The following is a 15921-nucleotide window of genomic DNA, read 5'->3' as shown; positions in this document are numbered from 1 at the left end:
CAATAACTCTTAACTAATTTCTTAGCCTCCTTTGAAGCTATTCCTTTTTTATTAATTTAATGTTTTTCAGTAATATATAGCACAACTGATTAGATTTTGGCTTTCTTATTTGAAATCACATATAATTTTCCAGGAAATGTACTTTAGTCGATGTAAAGGGAGTTTGGGACAAAGGAACGACCCCTTAGTTTTATATATATATATATTCTTTTTGGTTAAGTTTTATTCCTCTAAAATTACATTTTATCCAGTGAGAATTTAACTTAAGTCTGGGCTGAGATAGTAAGGTATTTTCAATTTCTTGCTGAATGTTGTACTTATTTTCATCTTTGTTAGTAATTTTGTCAGCCAGTTAAAATTTACTAAATACCAGGTGCCAAATACACGGAAATAATAATTGCAATAGCAGCATTACATGACTCACAGTTCTGACTATCTGACCTGAAATCTTAACTCTTCCTCTGGACTAACTAGTTTGTCTAAGCATTTAAGCTCACCAGGTGTTCTTTTCTTCCCCTACAAAATGGCAGTAATTTAAATGAAATTAAGAGTTCTATAAACTAATATATATATATATATATAATTTATAAGCATATATGTAGGCATATATTATTAAAGTATTAAATGCTGCAGAATTTTGCTTTATAATTTGAAAGTTATACCTCAAATACTTTTTTATCAAGTTAAGCAGACAACACACTTTCACTTAAATATTTTTCAAAGTATTGATTACATCTCCAATCATGCATAATGAGGCAAACATGCAAGGTAACTTAAAACTTTATGCTTATTATAAACTTATATTTTATTAGTGCAATCCTAGTTTTATTCAATACCAGTTTAATGGAGAAAGGCCATTTTACTAAATTACATGAAATTCTTCCTTTAAAAAGTCAATTTTAATACTTATTATATAAAGTTTAGCTTATCCAAAGGATAAAAGTTGATTTACTGGTGATGAAGATGGAGAAATAAGAAACATAAGAGTTCTGTTCTTTTCTAAATAAAAACAAAGTTTGATTGTCAAAATAAATTTAAAAAATGAACAAACTTTTGGGAAAATAAAAATTCATCCTTAATTTTTCCAACAACTTTTAAGAAAATAAATTCACATGTAATTCCATATGCATTGCAAAGAAAACTTGTTTCAGAGCTGTAATAGTTTTCACTTACAATTTTGTTTATTCAGATTTCTTAATATGAAAGATTGTAAGACGTTTCTGTAACATTTGTTTATATGTCATCCCTACTGTGTCAGTCCTGTTTCAGTGCAAGAAGCAGAAACCACCTTTGATATTTTAAGCTGAAATGGAATAAATAGATTGAGATGCTTAAGAAATTGTCAGAAGTGGTGGTGAAGTGGGAGTCAAGGGACCACAGGGACCACAGGACTTGCTGGGACCTGAACATGCTTCTTTAAGGTGCTCCCCAAAGCCGCCTGGTAATCTGGCGATAGCTTTAGAAAGTTGTAGTGTATTCTTGACATTTGGTTCTTCATGACTTCACTTGCCTGTAGAAAAACATTTGTAGGCAGAGTGAGAACATTTACTGATTTTCACTCAAAATCTTAGGAATTCCATTTTCAGTTGTAGAATGATATTCAGTTCTAAAACCATAGCAGGAAGAGGCCTGAGAATGAGAGCTTCTAGCTTTCTGACTTTAGAGAACTGAAAGGCCTATGGAAGGAGGTGGCCATAGAGCAAAGAATCCACAGAACGCTTTCAATATTTCCCATGTTACAGAACCACAAAGTAAATCAAAAGATTTTCATTGGAGTGATGCACATAATTACACCTGCTAGGGATGTCTTAAAATAAATTACTAGGTCCTGGACTTTTTATTTCCTGCAACAACTCACATGACAGATATGTTTTACCTGTACTACCAAGTCTAATAATAGAACTCAAACTCCATTTGACTCAAGATATAACATCTTTACTTTAATTTTTTTGTTTAACTGAAGATAATATATCAGAATGCAAGGAAGAGCGATATTATATAATTTATCTTTGACCCCTTTTGTAAAAGAAGTCACTCATAAAGTGTGACACTTTACCATTAATAATATATTTACACCTTTTTGTTAATAATAAAAGATATCTTACATAATGCAGGACTAGTTAATTACTAAGTACCTTAGACCTTGATGAATTCTTTGGTATTTCTAAACAATATATTATGATTATCTAATCTAGCCTAATGTTTAAAGTTGAACTCTGGAAGCTATCTCAAAATATGGACCAAAGACCACAGATATGCTTCAAATGTATTGAAACCTACAAGTTCTTTCTTTGGTTCTTATGGTCAAATAGGAAGCAGTTTATTTGGCTTTTGGTTTATATATGTGTAAAAACTATTAGTAATTTACCAAATTTTTGAGTTATTATAATTTTGCAATGTGTGGAGAATCTGTTCCTTTTTAGACCCTCTGGAACTCATCTTCATGAGCACAAATGCCAGGCATCTGAAAATATTACAGGAAAATTAAAATCAGTAAGTACGCCTTATACCTTTTCAAATGCTATTAACTTTAATTTTCCAAACATGCACATATGAGATTCCACCTTTTCTGAATTACATCCATTCTTTCTAATGGAAAAGCAACTTGAATCATATAGTAGAAGTGGAATAACTTAGGGACGCCTGGGTGGTTCAGTCAGTTAAGTGTCTCCCTTTAGCTCCGATTATTATCCCACATTCCTGGACTCTACTCCCACATCAGGCTCCTAGCTCAGTGGGGAGCCTGCTTCTCCCTCTGCCTGACTCTCCCCCTGCTTGTGCTCTCTCTCTCTCTCTGACAAATAAATAAAATGTAAAAAAAAAAAAAAGTAGAATAATTTAATTTCGGAGATTAACCTAGGACTGAATTTCCCAAAACGTGTTTATGATCTTTAATGCCAAGAGATGATTTTAAAATACCTCCAAAAGTCAAATGACTATGGTATATTCTGATTTGGATAATTTAGGCAAGTTACTCTATAATGGACTACACAGTCTTCAATATGTTAATAGGAATTGTGAACCTCTAAGAGGCCTTTATTGTATCTAGTATGTAGGTCATATTTTCGAAATTTATTTCATCTTCAAATCTTTAAAAAAAAAATCCTATGATATGAGACTAGTACCCAATGAAAAACAATTCTTGGAAATACATTTGAAATAATTTTATACACACACACACACACACACACACTTTGTAAATCATCAAATGTAAATATTACTTCTGCTTTCCAAACCTAATAGATCCTGAATGACTTCCCAGAAATTATTAGCAAGTATTGGGTAATGTAATGTTGTAGCTAAGACTAATTTAATTAGTGTTGATGCTCCTATATTAAACACAGAGTGAAGGAAAAAAACTAGAATAGGTAGAAGCACACACTCACATATATACACACAAATAGGAAAGAAAATGTATAGTTGCAAATTAAATTAAAAGTGTATTTTTACAGGGTGGAAGTGAAGATCTGATTGTTTACTTTGATTATTGTCTATATGACTTTTAAAAAATAAGCTTGTTATGCAAAGTGAAAAAAGAAGGGGGTTGCCTGGGTGGCTTAATCAGTTAAGCATCTTGGGTCATGATCTCAGAGTCCTGGGATTTAGGCTCTCATCAGGCTCTGCATTCAGCTGGGAATTTTCTTGAGCTTCTCTCTCTCTGCCCCTACTCCTGTTCATTCTCTCTCTCTCTCAAATAAATAATAAATCTTTTTAAAAAATTAAGTTTTAGACTTTTCTCTTCTGCAGTCACCATGCTTACTTGTATTCCCTGCAATCTTGGTAGGAGATTGTACTTAGAATTGTGAAAACAGATCTCTCTCTCTCTATTTGTCTTTCTACATATCTTGATATGCATCTGAATATTCCACATTTTTTAGTTTAATTTTAAAAACAGCACAACATTGATAAAGAGACAATCCCTGCATTACATAATTTTTATTTCCTGCAGTGGTTATATTAGGTATGCAAGTCACATTTCCAGATTCTATGTGTTTTTCTGCCTCATAGAGTGACAGTTTCAATATAAATAAATCAATAGAACTCTGTGCAAGTTACAAGAAATGATAAACTTATATTCTATCCACCCTTTTCTATAATGATCTGAGAAACTTCATACTTAAATCCTACAAAAAAGAGTGGTTGTTGTTGTTGTTTTTGACTTGGATCATGTAATTTAATTCTGGATATATTGATTGCTAAGGTAGTTATAAATCTGAGATAACCTTTATATTTTGTGTTCAGATTCTTTTTGTTCCTACTTATAGGCTACCACAACTGAGGAGCCTAGGATATTCCACTAGTCATTAAAATCATTAAAAATTATCTAAGTAAAGAATAGAATCCTGTTGTAATATATCATCAGTAATATAAATTACTGATAAATCTCAAAAGGGCTCTGCATTCCTTGACCTTGCCCTGAAGCCTCACACATGACCATCCGTGCATTTTCCTCAGAACTGTTGTAAGACGAATGTCTCAAATCTTAAGAAAAATACTCTAATTTTAATGCTAAATAAATAAAAATAATCTAACAAATAATAAATATATTTATTTATTATAAATATTAATAATTAACATCAATAATTATCTAATAAATAATCTAAATTAAAATAATCTAATTTTTAATACTAAAATTTCATTAAATTTCACAATACATATTACAAGTATTTGCAAAAACTTGTATTTTACTTTTTCTTCATTGAAAACTCATTTCCTTTAAGAGAAATGAAGCTTACAAAAGATTTTAAATAGATGTTTCTGAAAATGATTAATAATTAGCCAGGTCTTTTAATAATGTACTGAATTATTAAAGGCCTTAAAGGAGGACTGATATACTCAACAGAACTTTGTTTAAGAAAAAGCCATGAAAACAGGTGCAAGCACACCACAAGCAACACACAAATAGCGAGGACACCATTATTCTTTTAGGCATACACACACTGTGAAGTGATAAGCTTTTCTTTTTCCCTTTTAATTTTTTTTCTTTTCTCAGCAAAGACTATTTGGCTTTACCTAGCCTTCCTTGGAATTCATATGCACAATGGAGAGTAGAAGAAAGGACAGAGATAAGAAGAAAGGTAGAATATTACTTTAACCCATCAACTTTAATGAGGCATAAAGATGATTACACTACCTAAAAGATGATGTTTTGACATATGTATACAGTGTTGATGCCATCACTGGAAGCAAGATCGTGAACATATTGAACACCCAAACTTCCTCATTTCCATTTCAATCCATCCCCGTCTTCAATCCTTCCTTGTCTTTGCCCAGCTTTCTAAGTAACCACTGCCAAGTTTCACTATAGTTTACATTTCATAGAATTTCACATCAACAGACCATACAGTATGTACTTCTTTTTTTTCTTTTGACAAAATTATTTTAATATTCTTCCGTGTTGTTTCATATATCAACATATTATCATTATTTTCTTAATGGCTGAGCAGTATTCTGCTCAATGGATATACCATAACATCCTTATTCAGTTTGCCTGTTGAAGGATATTTGGGTGTTTTCCAGATTTTTGGCTGTTCAAAGTAACTGTTCTTTGAACATGAATAAACAAGTTTATTTTGTGTTTTTGCTTTATGATATGGGTTTTTTCCTCATGAAGAGAATACACAATATCTTTTCCAAGCCCCTTCTCCAACTCTGACACTAACTAGGTATTTGACAGTTCCATTCAATTCTGACACCATCTTCCTGGTCCTAGTATCAGATCCCAGACATTAAAGTGCTTAGTCAAGATTGTTCCCACTTCAGATTCCAGTCACAAATTTGAGGCCAACTGTATTTCCTTATACATTGGACATTCTTCCTCTTTACGTTCAATAATTTGCTCGATGGCTCACAGAATTTAGGAAGGCATTTTACTTATGTTTATTGGTTTATAATAAAGAATACAAATGAAAAGCTAGATGAAAAGGTACAAAGAACAGGGCCTGGATGAGTCCTAAGTGTGAAGTTTCTGTCCCTATGAGTTGGAGCCCCTTACCTTCTAGTATATATATATTACCTTCTAGTATGTAGATGTGATTACAAACTAACCTTCCAAACTTCATTATTTAGAGGTTGTCATGGAGATTTCATTATGTGGGCACAATTGATTAGATCATTGGCTTTTGGGATTAGCTTAATCTCTACCCTTTATTTCCCAGAGGTTGGAGGTTGGTCTGAAAGTACCAAGCTTCTGATCAAGGCTTGGTCTTCCTTGTGTCCAGCCCATCCTAAAGTTGTTTAGAGGTCTGCCAAGAGTGGCCTCATTGAAACAAAAGATGTTTCTATCACTCTTATACTTCAGGAAATTCCAAAGATTTTAGGAACTCTGCATTAAAAATTAGGAACAAAGGTCAAATATATATTTCTTATGTCACACTTGGCTAAATCTCAAGATATAGAATGGCTAGTTCACATGGTAAGTTTATATTTAAATTTCTAATGAAGTGCTATTTTTTTTTGCGTGTGTGAAACTTTACATTGCTAACAGCAATGTAATAAAATTCTAATTCCTACATCCTTGTCAACACTTTGTATGGGCAGTCTGTTTTATTTTAGCTATTCTAGCAGGTATTTAGTGTTTAGTTTTAATGTTCATTTCCTTAAACTTTAATAATGCTGGACATTCTTTTTTCTGCTTGTTTACCATCCACATAATTTCTGTTTTTAAAGATTTATTTATTCATTTTAATGAGAGAGTGTGTGCGCACAGATGAGTTGGGGGGAAGACCAGAGGGTGAGGATCTTCAAGGAGACTCCTGGCTGAGTGCAGAGCCCCACACAGGGCTCCATCTCACAATCCATGAGATCATGACCTGAGCTGAAACCAAGAGTCAAAGGCTCAAGCGCCTGAGCCACTCAGGTGCCCCATCCCCTACCTGTATCTTCTTTAGTGAAATGTCTATTCAAAGATTTTGCCCATTTCTGGTCTTGCTATTTAACTGAGTTACCATTTCAGTGTTCTTCATTCTTTTAAGGAAATACATATTTCCATTTAAGTATCTGTTTCTTCTGCCTAAAGGATTGCCCTTAGTTTTTGTAGTGGATGTATGAGGGCAATAAATTATTTCCATTTGGGATGTATGATAAAAGTTTTATTCTGCTTATATTTGGGAAGATATTTTTACTGAGTATAGAATTATATTTGGATAATTTATCTTTCATATTCTAAAGATGTTCTATTCTCTCTTCCCTTGCATTGTTTCAGACATGGAATTTTTTGTTATCTGTATTTTTGTTTTTCTGTATGTAACGTTTCTTTGTGCTTTGTGTATATATATTACAAATTTATCTCTTTTTCAATGGTTTTGAGCAATTTTACTATCGTATGCTTTAGTTCTGTTTCCCTTATATTTCTGGTACTTGAGTTTCTTGAATTTATGAGTTCATTGAGCCTCTTGGTTCTATCAAACATAGAAAACTTAGAATTTTTCTGGCCATTATTTCAGTTTTTTAAAAAGAAATCCATTCTTGCTTCTACTACAGGGGCCCTAATTGCACAAATAGGAAGCTTGAAATTGTCCCACAGTTCACCGATGCTTTTTGCACTTTTTTTTGACTGTTTTCTCTTTGTAATTAATTTTAAATATTTTCTTAAATATTTTCTACTGTGATAGCTTCAAGTTTACTAATCTTTTCTTCTGCAATATCTAAACTTTCTGTTAGTACCGTACAGTGCATGTTTATAATAATTTTTATATACTTGTCTGTAAATGCTCACATCTGTGCAAGTTTGGGTTGGTTTTTACTGTTTTTTTTTTTTTTCTCATTATGTGTTATATTTTTCTACTCATTTGAATACTCTGTAATCTTTGGTTTGATAGCAGACATTATTAATTCTAGCTTTTTTTTTTTTTTAGATTTTATTTATTTATGTGAGCTTTTTTTTTTTTTAGATTTTATTTATTTATGTGACAGACAGAGATTAGAAGTAGACAGAGAGGCAAGCAGAGAGAGAGCAAGGGAATCAGGCTCCCTGCTGAGCAGAGAGCCCAACGTGGGGCTCCATCCCAGGACCCTGAGATCATGACCTGAGCCGAAGGCAGAGGCTTTAAACCACTGAGCCACTCAGGCGCCCTAATTCTAGCTTTTTGTTTGCTTAATATTTTTTGTATTCTTATAGATACTGTTTTGTCCTGGGATAAGGTTAACTTGGTTAAAAATAGTTTGTTTCTTTTGAGCCATGTTTTTAGGATTTGTTAGGGGTGTTCAGAGCAGTTTGTCTTCTCGGGATAACTATTCCCCCCCTACTGAGGCAACACCTTTCTGAATGTTCTACTAGGTGACTCTAACGAATATGTTCCAATCCATTGTATTATTTCTGGGCCTATGCACACTGGGAGTTGTTTGCTCTAGTCTAGATGGATCTTCCTCTGGCCTCAAGTAATTTCCTCACACTCATGCACTGAGCAGTGCTCTGCTGAATATTCAAAGGGTGCTCTCTGCATATCCCCACAGCTTTCTTTCAGGATCATTCTCTTTTCTCAGTGCTCTGTGTTATAAACAGGTAGTGCTTTATTCTTTCCAGTTACTCAGCTCAATCACTTCAGGAAGTCTGTCTTAATCCTGGTGGGTTTGCTTTCCCTGTACTGGGGCCTGGAAACTTTCTGAAAGATATAAGTTGAGATAATCATAGGGATCATCTTGTTTGTTTCCCACCTCATAGTGTTCACTCTCCTTTATTGCCGGATGTGCAGCATCTTGCAGACAATTTTCATATATTGTCTCTGATTTTTGGTTGTTTCAAGTAAGCAGGTAAATTCAGTTCATGTTACTGAATGTTGATGAAAAACAAAAATATGAATAGACTTTAAAAAAATCACTGATATATTTATTTCATCTTAAAAAGAAAGTACATATATTTATGCAATTATAATAATCGATTAAGTCCTTCAGTTTCCCTTATTAATTTTTAACTTTCCGGATGTCAGACTTATTTAATTTAAATTATTTAGTACAAAGTGGTAGTAGATTTTCTAAGATAATGGACAGGAAGATACATTGTACTATAGTTCAAGTAGTTAATATTTTTTAAGTACATAACAAGAATTCTTTGTTAGTATGAAATAATTTTTTTTTTCTCATAACAAACTGAAACTGATTAAAAAAATGCCATCATCAATCAAAAAGCTGCCAGGTGTTTATATAGGCTTTACATTCCTGTGACCACTGAGATACATATTTCCAGTGATTTGAACAAAAGTTTTAGTGTTCAGCTTCAGTAGAACTTATAGCACCAGTCTGGTTTCCCGGTAGTTGAGACTTTTGGCTTTTTTTTTTTTCCCTCTTCTTACTAAGATGCTTCTTCAGGTAGTCTATATAAAAGGAAGGCAGAATCACTTTGCAAAAATAAAGCATTTGATTTTCTGTACCACAGAGTATTTGTACATAAAGTGAATACCAAATTATGTCATAAAATTAATTAAAATTAATATTATTCTATAAATAATACACTGTCTTATTTCTGTGATAGATATAAACATGGTGTCTTTTATTAAATATTTGACTCTTCTTGACATTTTGAATTTTTTTTTTTTTTTTTTTTTTTTTTTTTTAAAAGCTATTCTTTTTTTTTTTTTTTTTTTTTTTTTTTAAAGATTTTATTTATTTATTTGACAGAGAGAGATTACAAGTACACTGAGAGGCAGGCAGAGAGAGAGAGAGAGAAGGAAGCAGGCTCCCTGCTGAGCAGAGAGCCCGATGCGGGACTCGATCCCAGGACCCTGAGATCATGACCTGAGCCGAAGGCAGCGGCTTAACCCACTGAGCCACCCAGGCGCCCCGACATTTTGAATTTTTTAAAGACTTTATTTATCTGAGAGCAGCAAGAAAGGGGGAGGGGCAGAGGGTGAAGGCTGAGCAGATGCCGTACTGAGCTGGGAGCCCAGTGCAGGCCTTGATTCTAGCACCCTGAGATCATGACCTGAGCCTGAGCCAAAGGCAGACGCTTAATGGACTGAGCCACCCAGGTGCCCCTCTTCTTGAGATTTTATGTATTTGTTTGTTTCTGTGGAAAGTATAGATCCTCCCATACATTTCTGTTAAGCTTAAGTATTTTATTCACGAAACACTTTGAGATCAGTTAGTAAAAATAGTATCATGAATATAAATTTGTTCTGTTAATTTCAGGATTAAAAGCATCCTAGTAGAGTAGACCAAGCTTAAAAGATAAGTTACATTTAGACTGGGTATTATAATTGAAGAATAAAACTGAAATATTCACTGCCTGTACTTCTTTATATGTGGTGGGTTTATTATTGTTATATGACATGGATTTTGCAGCGTACTGTTACAGATGCATTTTGAAGTCCTCAGAAGCCCTTAGTTGCAGTTATAGAGTTAGTTGGCAACAGGATAAACTCTATTATAGATAATTCTAGAAAGATAAATTGAGGTTTACATAAATAATTTTTACTTTCTTTAGTGACTTGTGCTTAAATATATATCTAGAAGAAAAATTAGTTTTACTAGAGAAAACTATTTAAAAATAACTCAGCTGTATTTTCTTTCTAATCTATAGTGATACCAAGTAATTGTCTATTATTTAACACTTGGTGTATCAGCATAGATTAAATATTGGACAAATGTAGACTTACATATGATTTTTCTATTTAGTTGAGATTGCCTGTAAAGAGTTACTCAACTCTTTGGGGATAACAAAAATATTTGGACCAGAAATTGAAGTATTAGTATTTTCCTGTCCTCATAAACCGGGCTATGGATTTTGAGATTTCTGTGTTCTCTGACATCAGTCAAAGAACAAGATAAATGCTCAAATGGATATGTTTTATGTTCCCATTCACACCTACAGGTCTGGGTCGTTTTGCCAATCAAGACAACGTACTTGACCTTTTCAGCTTGCAACTTTACAGTTTATCATTATTTTGATTCCTGCAGTGTGAGAGAATGTACTGTCTATAAAATTTCTCATCTGATAAGTAGACCTATAGCTTTTTATTTGAAAATTATTACAAGAAATAGCAGTAGACATAATAAAAAAGCCTCGTATTCTTTACCATAATGAGGAGATGTTCTATGTTACTTGTCAATACTGTGGATGCAATTTTTCCACTTTAATTACTGAGTTAACTCTTAGGGGAAAAGAGTATCTTTGTGTTCTTTGTGGAAACTTACGATGCTATAGTACAGTACTTGAAATAGATGTATATCACTGACAGATATGACAAAGTTCATATTTAATCCCATTAGCATTTATTTCTACTTCATTATTGTAAATGTATTATATAACAGAGAAAATAAAATATCAATAGGTCTTAGCTGGATCATATATGAAAAAGCTCCTGTTTAAAGTTCAACTTCACTGATTATTACATTTTTTAGAATTTTTTAGAGGTCGTATCTTTCAATGGTTATATCCTACTATTTTTAAATCCTGGAGAACACAAAAAGAAGTGCAAGATATGATAGTCAAGCATCAAGATCTACCTGTAAGTTATAAATAAATTAATCATGATGGAATAATAAAAATAAGACAACAAATATTGTATGATATTTAACCTATTTGTCAATTAATATCTGCAGTAGGATCAATAAATTGTTGCAGAAATGAATTTAATTGAAAGGTATCATAGTCCATTACATGTTAAATTATTTCATATTAATTCTTCTCAACCTCATATTGTTTTCCAAATCTATATAAGTTAGCCAATTTTATCTTAGTACCAAGGGACCATGATGTTTGAGTCTTTTTTAAACAAATCAGTTTTTCTGATATAAACTGTAAATTGGTAGATCATACACTTGTTTGATGAAGAAAAGTTTTATAAAGTTTTCTTCAATAACTAAATGGTTTCTTAATCCCTTATTTATAAGTGTATCAGTCAGAGATGAATCAAGGAAACAGAAATCATCCTAGTTATTTCAATAGAGGGAATTTCATATAGAAGGTATTGGGGCATTTATTGATTAAGAAGGGAAAACTGAGGTCACCTCAAGAAAACTGCAGGAAAGAGGTAACCTACCTTAGGGTTGGAGTAGTGAAAGAGAACCAAGCCATCCAAGTCTACAGCCTCCAGGATGGACTCTGCAAAGCTGGAGCACAGATGTACCCAGGCTGCTGAGGTCACCTGCGAAGGAAACTCATGATGTTAATTCTGAGTATAACAAGATAAGTATAACAAGATAATTCTGAGTATAACAAGCAACTGATATTTGGGTACAGTGCCATTGCTAAAGTGAGGCTTAAAAGCAGTACCATTTTCATTCCCAGTACTTGGGACGTAGGGCTAGCAGTGGCATCTGACAATAGTACCCTGAGCCTGGTCCAGGATTTTCTAAGCCATGTTTTCTGTTTCCTAGTTTGTTCTATTCAACTGTGTACCCATGCATGGGTTCAGCTTGTGGTCCCAGAGTACTTGGTGATTTGATTCATGAGTTGTCCAAGCCTATCTGTAGCTGAACACAGTTCCAGAAGGGAATTCTGAGGAGCACATTCCCCTCACTGGTTGCTGTGGTGTTTGTTTTGAATGATCACACAAGATTGTATTGTCAGGATGGCATTGATTTTGGATTTTTCTGCCACAAGTTGGGCACAGGATGAATTGAAGGCTCTGGGCTATGCTAGGTTTATTGACGCCCTTTGGCCTTAAGACTTATGTGTGGCTCCATGTGTCAGATGTTGCTTGTCTGTCTTCTGACCACAGTGTCTCCTCTAGTCAATACCATCTAAAGACAGTGAAGGTGGTGGCAGGGATCATTCACCCTGTGTGCTCCTTGCCACTGGCACCCAAACGGGCTCTCCTGACCCTTTCACAGGCTTTATGCTATATATCAGGCGTTTTGTGAGGATAGCCATGACTTTCTCATCTAAGAGCTTTCAAGAGAACTTTTGTTTGGCAGTGACAGATTACTATCTTCTCTTGGCTCTGATGTGATGAGGCCCTCCTCTCTCTAGTCAGTTTTAAGCTATGCTGGACAGCAGCACATACTCTTTGAACAAATCAGACTGCTATTTTTTGCTTAACCCATTTTTCCTTCCCTTGTTTTCTCACTGATAGCACCGTGTGTAAGACAGGGGTTTAGTCAGCTTTGAAGGGATTTACATTAATAGGCATGCATTGATTATGATCTTGAGAAAACACAGTTGGAAAATGTTTCATTCTATCTTAATGCTATAAAATTCTGAATAGGAAATTTGACATGTCTAGAAAATGAATTATATTGTATGTGTTTCTGCATGATCTGAACAATACTTCTATTCATGCTTATTGTCAGTGAAGCACAGTGATAACTTTTGAGAGAATCACTGGAAGCCAATATTTTCAAGTAGCCCAATGAATAAGGCAGTATCATGAACACTGGTATAACTAGCATTAAATAGATGGTATTAGGAAATTACATATGCAGAAAGAACTATGTTGTTCAACACCATCAAGCTTTGAATAGCTATGGCATTTTGAGTAATAAGGTTACTATATTTTTTTCCAGGATTGAACATAAGAAAATAGCCAGAAATGGTGTATTTGATAACATAATAAGGGATTTGCATATATATATTTATGTATATGTATATATACACACACACATATATATATTTACCTCAAAATAACCATATAACATAGCTATATAACATAGTGATAGCAATTGTAAACTAAAGTTCTATGGAGTGGGAAGAGGTACAGATGATATAAAATGACAGAATGCTAATGTTCATGGAAAGGTGATGAGTGAATAGGTTTGTTTTTTATGTGTTTGAACTTGTCATGATAAACATTTTTAATTACTGAAAATCTTAAAATATGAACAATCAGAAACTAATAGCATTATAGAAATAAATATAAACATTCATCATGACAAAATGGTGTTTAAATGCTTTAAATGGTGTTTAGTATTTCGAAGTCTGTTTGTACAACCATCATTTCCTTAGAGCTGGATTAAAAGGATATATTGTATGATCTGTAGAAACACATGGGGCCAGACCCAAGAATACCACCAGAAACCAGAAGTGAGGAGAGACCATTAATATAGCCAATAGAGGACTGCTTCCTTGAACAGATATGAGGGTCAAGGATGGTGAGTGAACTGGAGGAATGAAAGGGAAGTTTTCTGTGAATACATCTGAAGTTCTTTTTCTTTTCTAAAGTTCTTAAATGAAAAATTTCTCTTGTATTATAACTCAAATAAGGTCAACTTTAGTTATTTGCTTTGGAAATTGTCTATCTCTGTTAAACTTTTTTTTTTTTTTCATTAGAGGTCATCAAAATAGCCTATGATTTTTTTAAAATTTTGTTTTAATTGTTATGTCCTTTATTTTTCTTTTGTATATTTGCACCTTTTCCCCTTGTTCAAGTTAGCTAGTGGTTTGTCTATTTTATTAATTTTTTATGAACTAATATTTTTATTAATTCTGTTTTCTATTTTCTACCTCTTAATCAAGGTTTTTTAAATTTATTCTTTCTTTCATTACACTTTTTAAAAATATCCTTGGTTGTTCCTTTTTACAATTTTTGAGGAGGGGGTTTATTTTTTTTTAAGATTTTTATTTATTTATTTGACAGAGAAAAAGAGAGAGATCACAAGGACAGAGAGGCTGGCAGAGAGAGAGAGGGGGAAGCAGGCTTCTTGCTGAGCAGAACCCAATGAGGGGCTCCATCCCAGGACCCTGAGATCATGACCTGAGACAAAGGCAGAGACTTAACCCACTGAGACACCCAGGTGCCCCTAAGGAGGGGATTTAACTCATTTATTTTTGTTGTTTCATTTTTATTGATAAAACTACTGTCTGGAACAATGAGTTGACCTCCTCTCCCCATTTAAATTGCCCCCATGAGTTCTGATAGTTGCTGTTTTTGTTGTTGTTACCTTATACTTCAGTTTCTACTGTTTCTTTTATCTAGACGTTTAATAGGATATCTATACATTTCCAGATCAAAGGACATTTCTGAAATGTGAGTGTGTGTGTGTAAGTTCTAATTATATTTCAGTGTGATCAAAGCATGAGGTCCATATTTCCCCAGTAACTGTTAACTTAGAAGCATTCAGGATTATTTCAACTTATTCTCAATCACCAATGAAAATATTCTTTTTATGCTATGATAAAGATGTTTGCTGTTATCAAGGTTTAGTGGTTTAAAAAAAACTATATTTTTGTGAAATGCATCAATTTCTAATTCAACCCTGGCTGTAGTGAGTAGTAGTAATACACACATTCACTCACTCACACATACACAGGACTTATTTCAGATCTATATATTCAAAATAAACTATCTAGGGTGAAGTCTAGATAATAGTATTTTCAAATTTCAGCATGCTATTTCTACTGAAGGAAAGGAAAAACTAGGTTTATTAGACAATCCAATTCATATTGATTAGCTCTATATGAGAGGAAATGTATGTTGAATAATTAGGCAATTATTTGGTTTATTATTTTATTTAATAGATAAGTAAAAGACAAAGTTTATATTAAGGAACCACTGCTTTTCTAACTAAGGAGAGAAAAAATTTCAGGGATCTAATAAAAATATGAAAACTCATGTTTGAAGGGGATCTGTTAGATGTGGCAGAGATTACCTTTGTAAAAGTGTTAATTAGTTGCTTTTCCTTTCACAAGTTGGAGAGGAACAGAATCTTTCTGGTAAAATATTCAATATTCCTAAACTTTTATCATCCAGCTTAGGAAAAACTAGTTTCAAGAAACACCATATTAAAATTGGCAAATATTATGAAATATTGTATGCTGATGTTCTTAGTTTTTTTGCAAATATTAAAAATGTATTTTATTATGGATAATTTTAATGATCTGGGAAAAGTAAGCATATGAATTGATTTAATTATCTTTAGAGTAGAAAAATAGTAATATAGTATCTAAAATAATAATTGAAAGTCACAAACAAAGTTTTCAATATGTACCTTGTTAAAACTTGCAGAATAAGACTGATGACTCACAGACTTGTACCCCTGAAGCAA

General features: G+C 33.1%; 1 long non-coding RNA gene across 1 annotated transcript; it reads right to left on the bottom strand.

The window, feature by feature from the left end:
• Window positions 1-773: 773 nt before the first annotated feature.
• Window positions 774-15893, bottom strand: LOC131833854 (uncharacterized). The gene is made up of 4 exons (XR_009354669.1): window positions 15865-15893; window positions 11979-12083; window positions 2369-2464; window positions 774-1510 (listed from the first exon to the last, which is right to left on the bottom strand). It is a non-coding gene; the product is annotated as an uncharacterized LOC131833854 (long non-coding RNA).
• Window positions 15894-15921: the final 28 nt, after the last annotated feature.

Source organism: Mustela lutreola, chromosome 6 (assembly GCF_030435805.1).
Source record: "Mustela lutreola isolate mMusLut2 chromosome 6, mMusLut2.pri, whole genome shotgun sequence".
Taxonomy (NCBI): domain Eukaryota; kingdom Metazoa; phylum Chordata; class Mammalia; order Carnivora; family Mustelidae; genus Mustela; species Mustela lutreola.
This window is presented reverse-complemented; position numbering and strand designations above follow the sequence as displayed.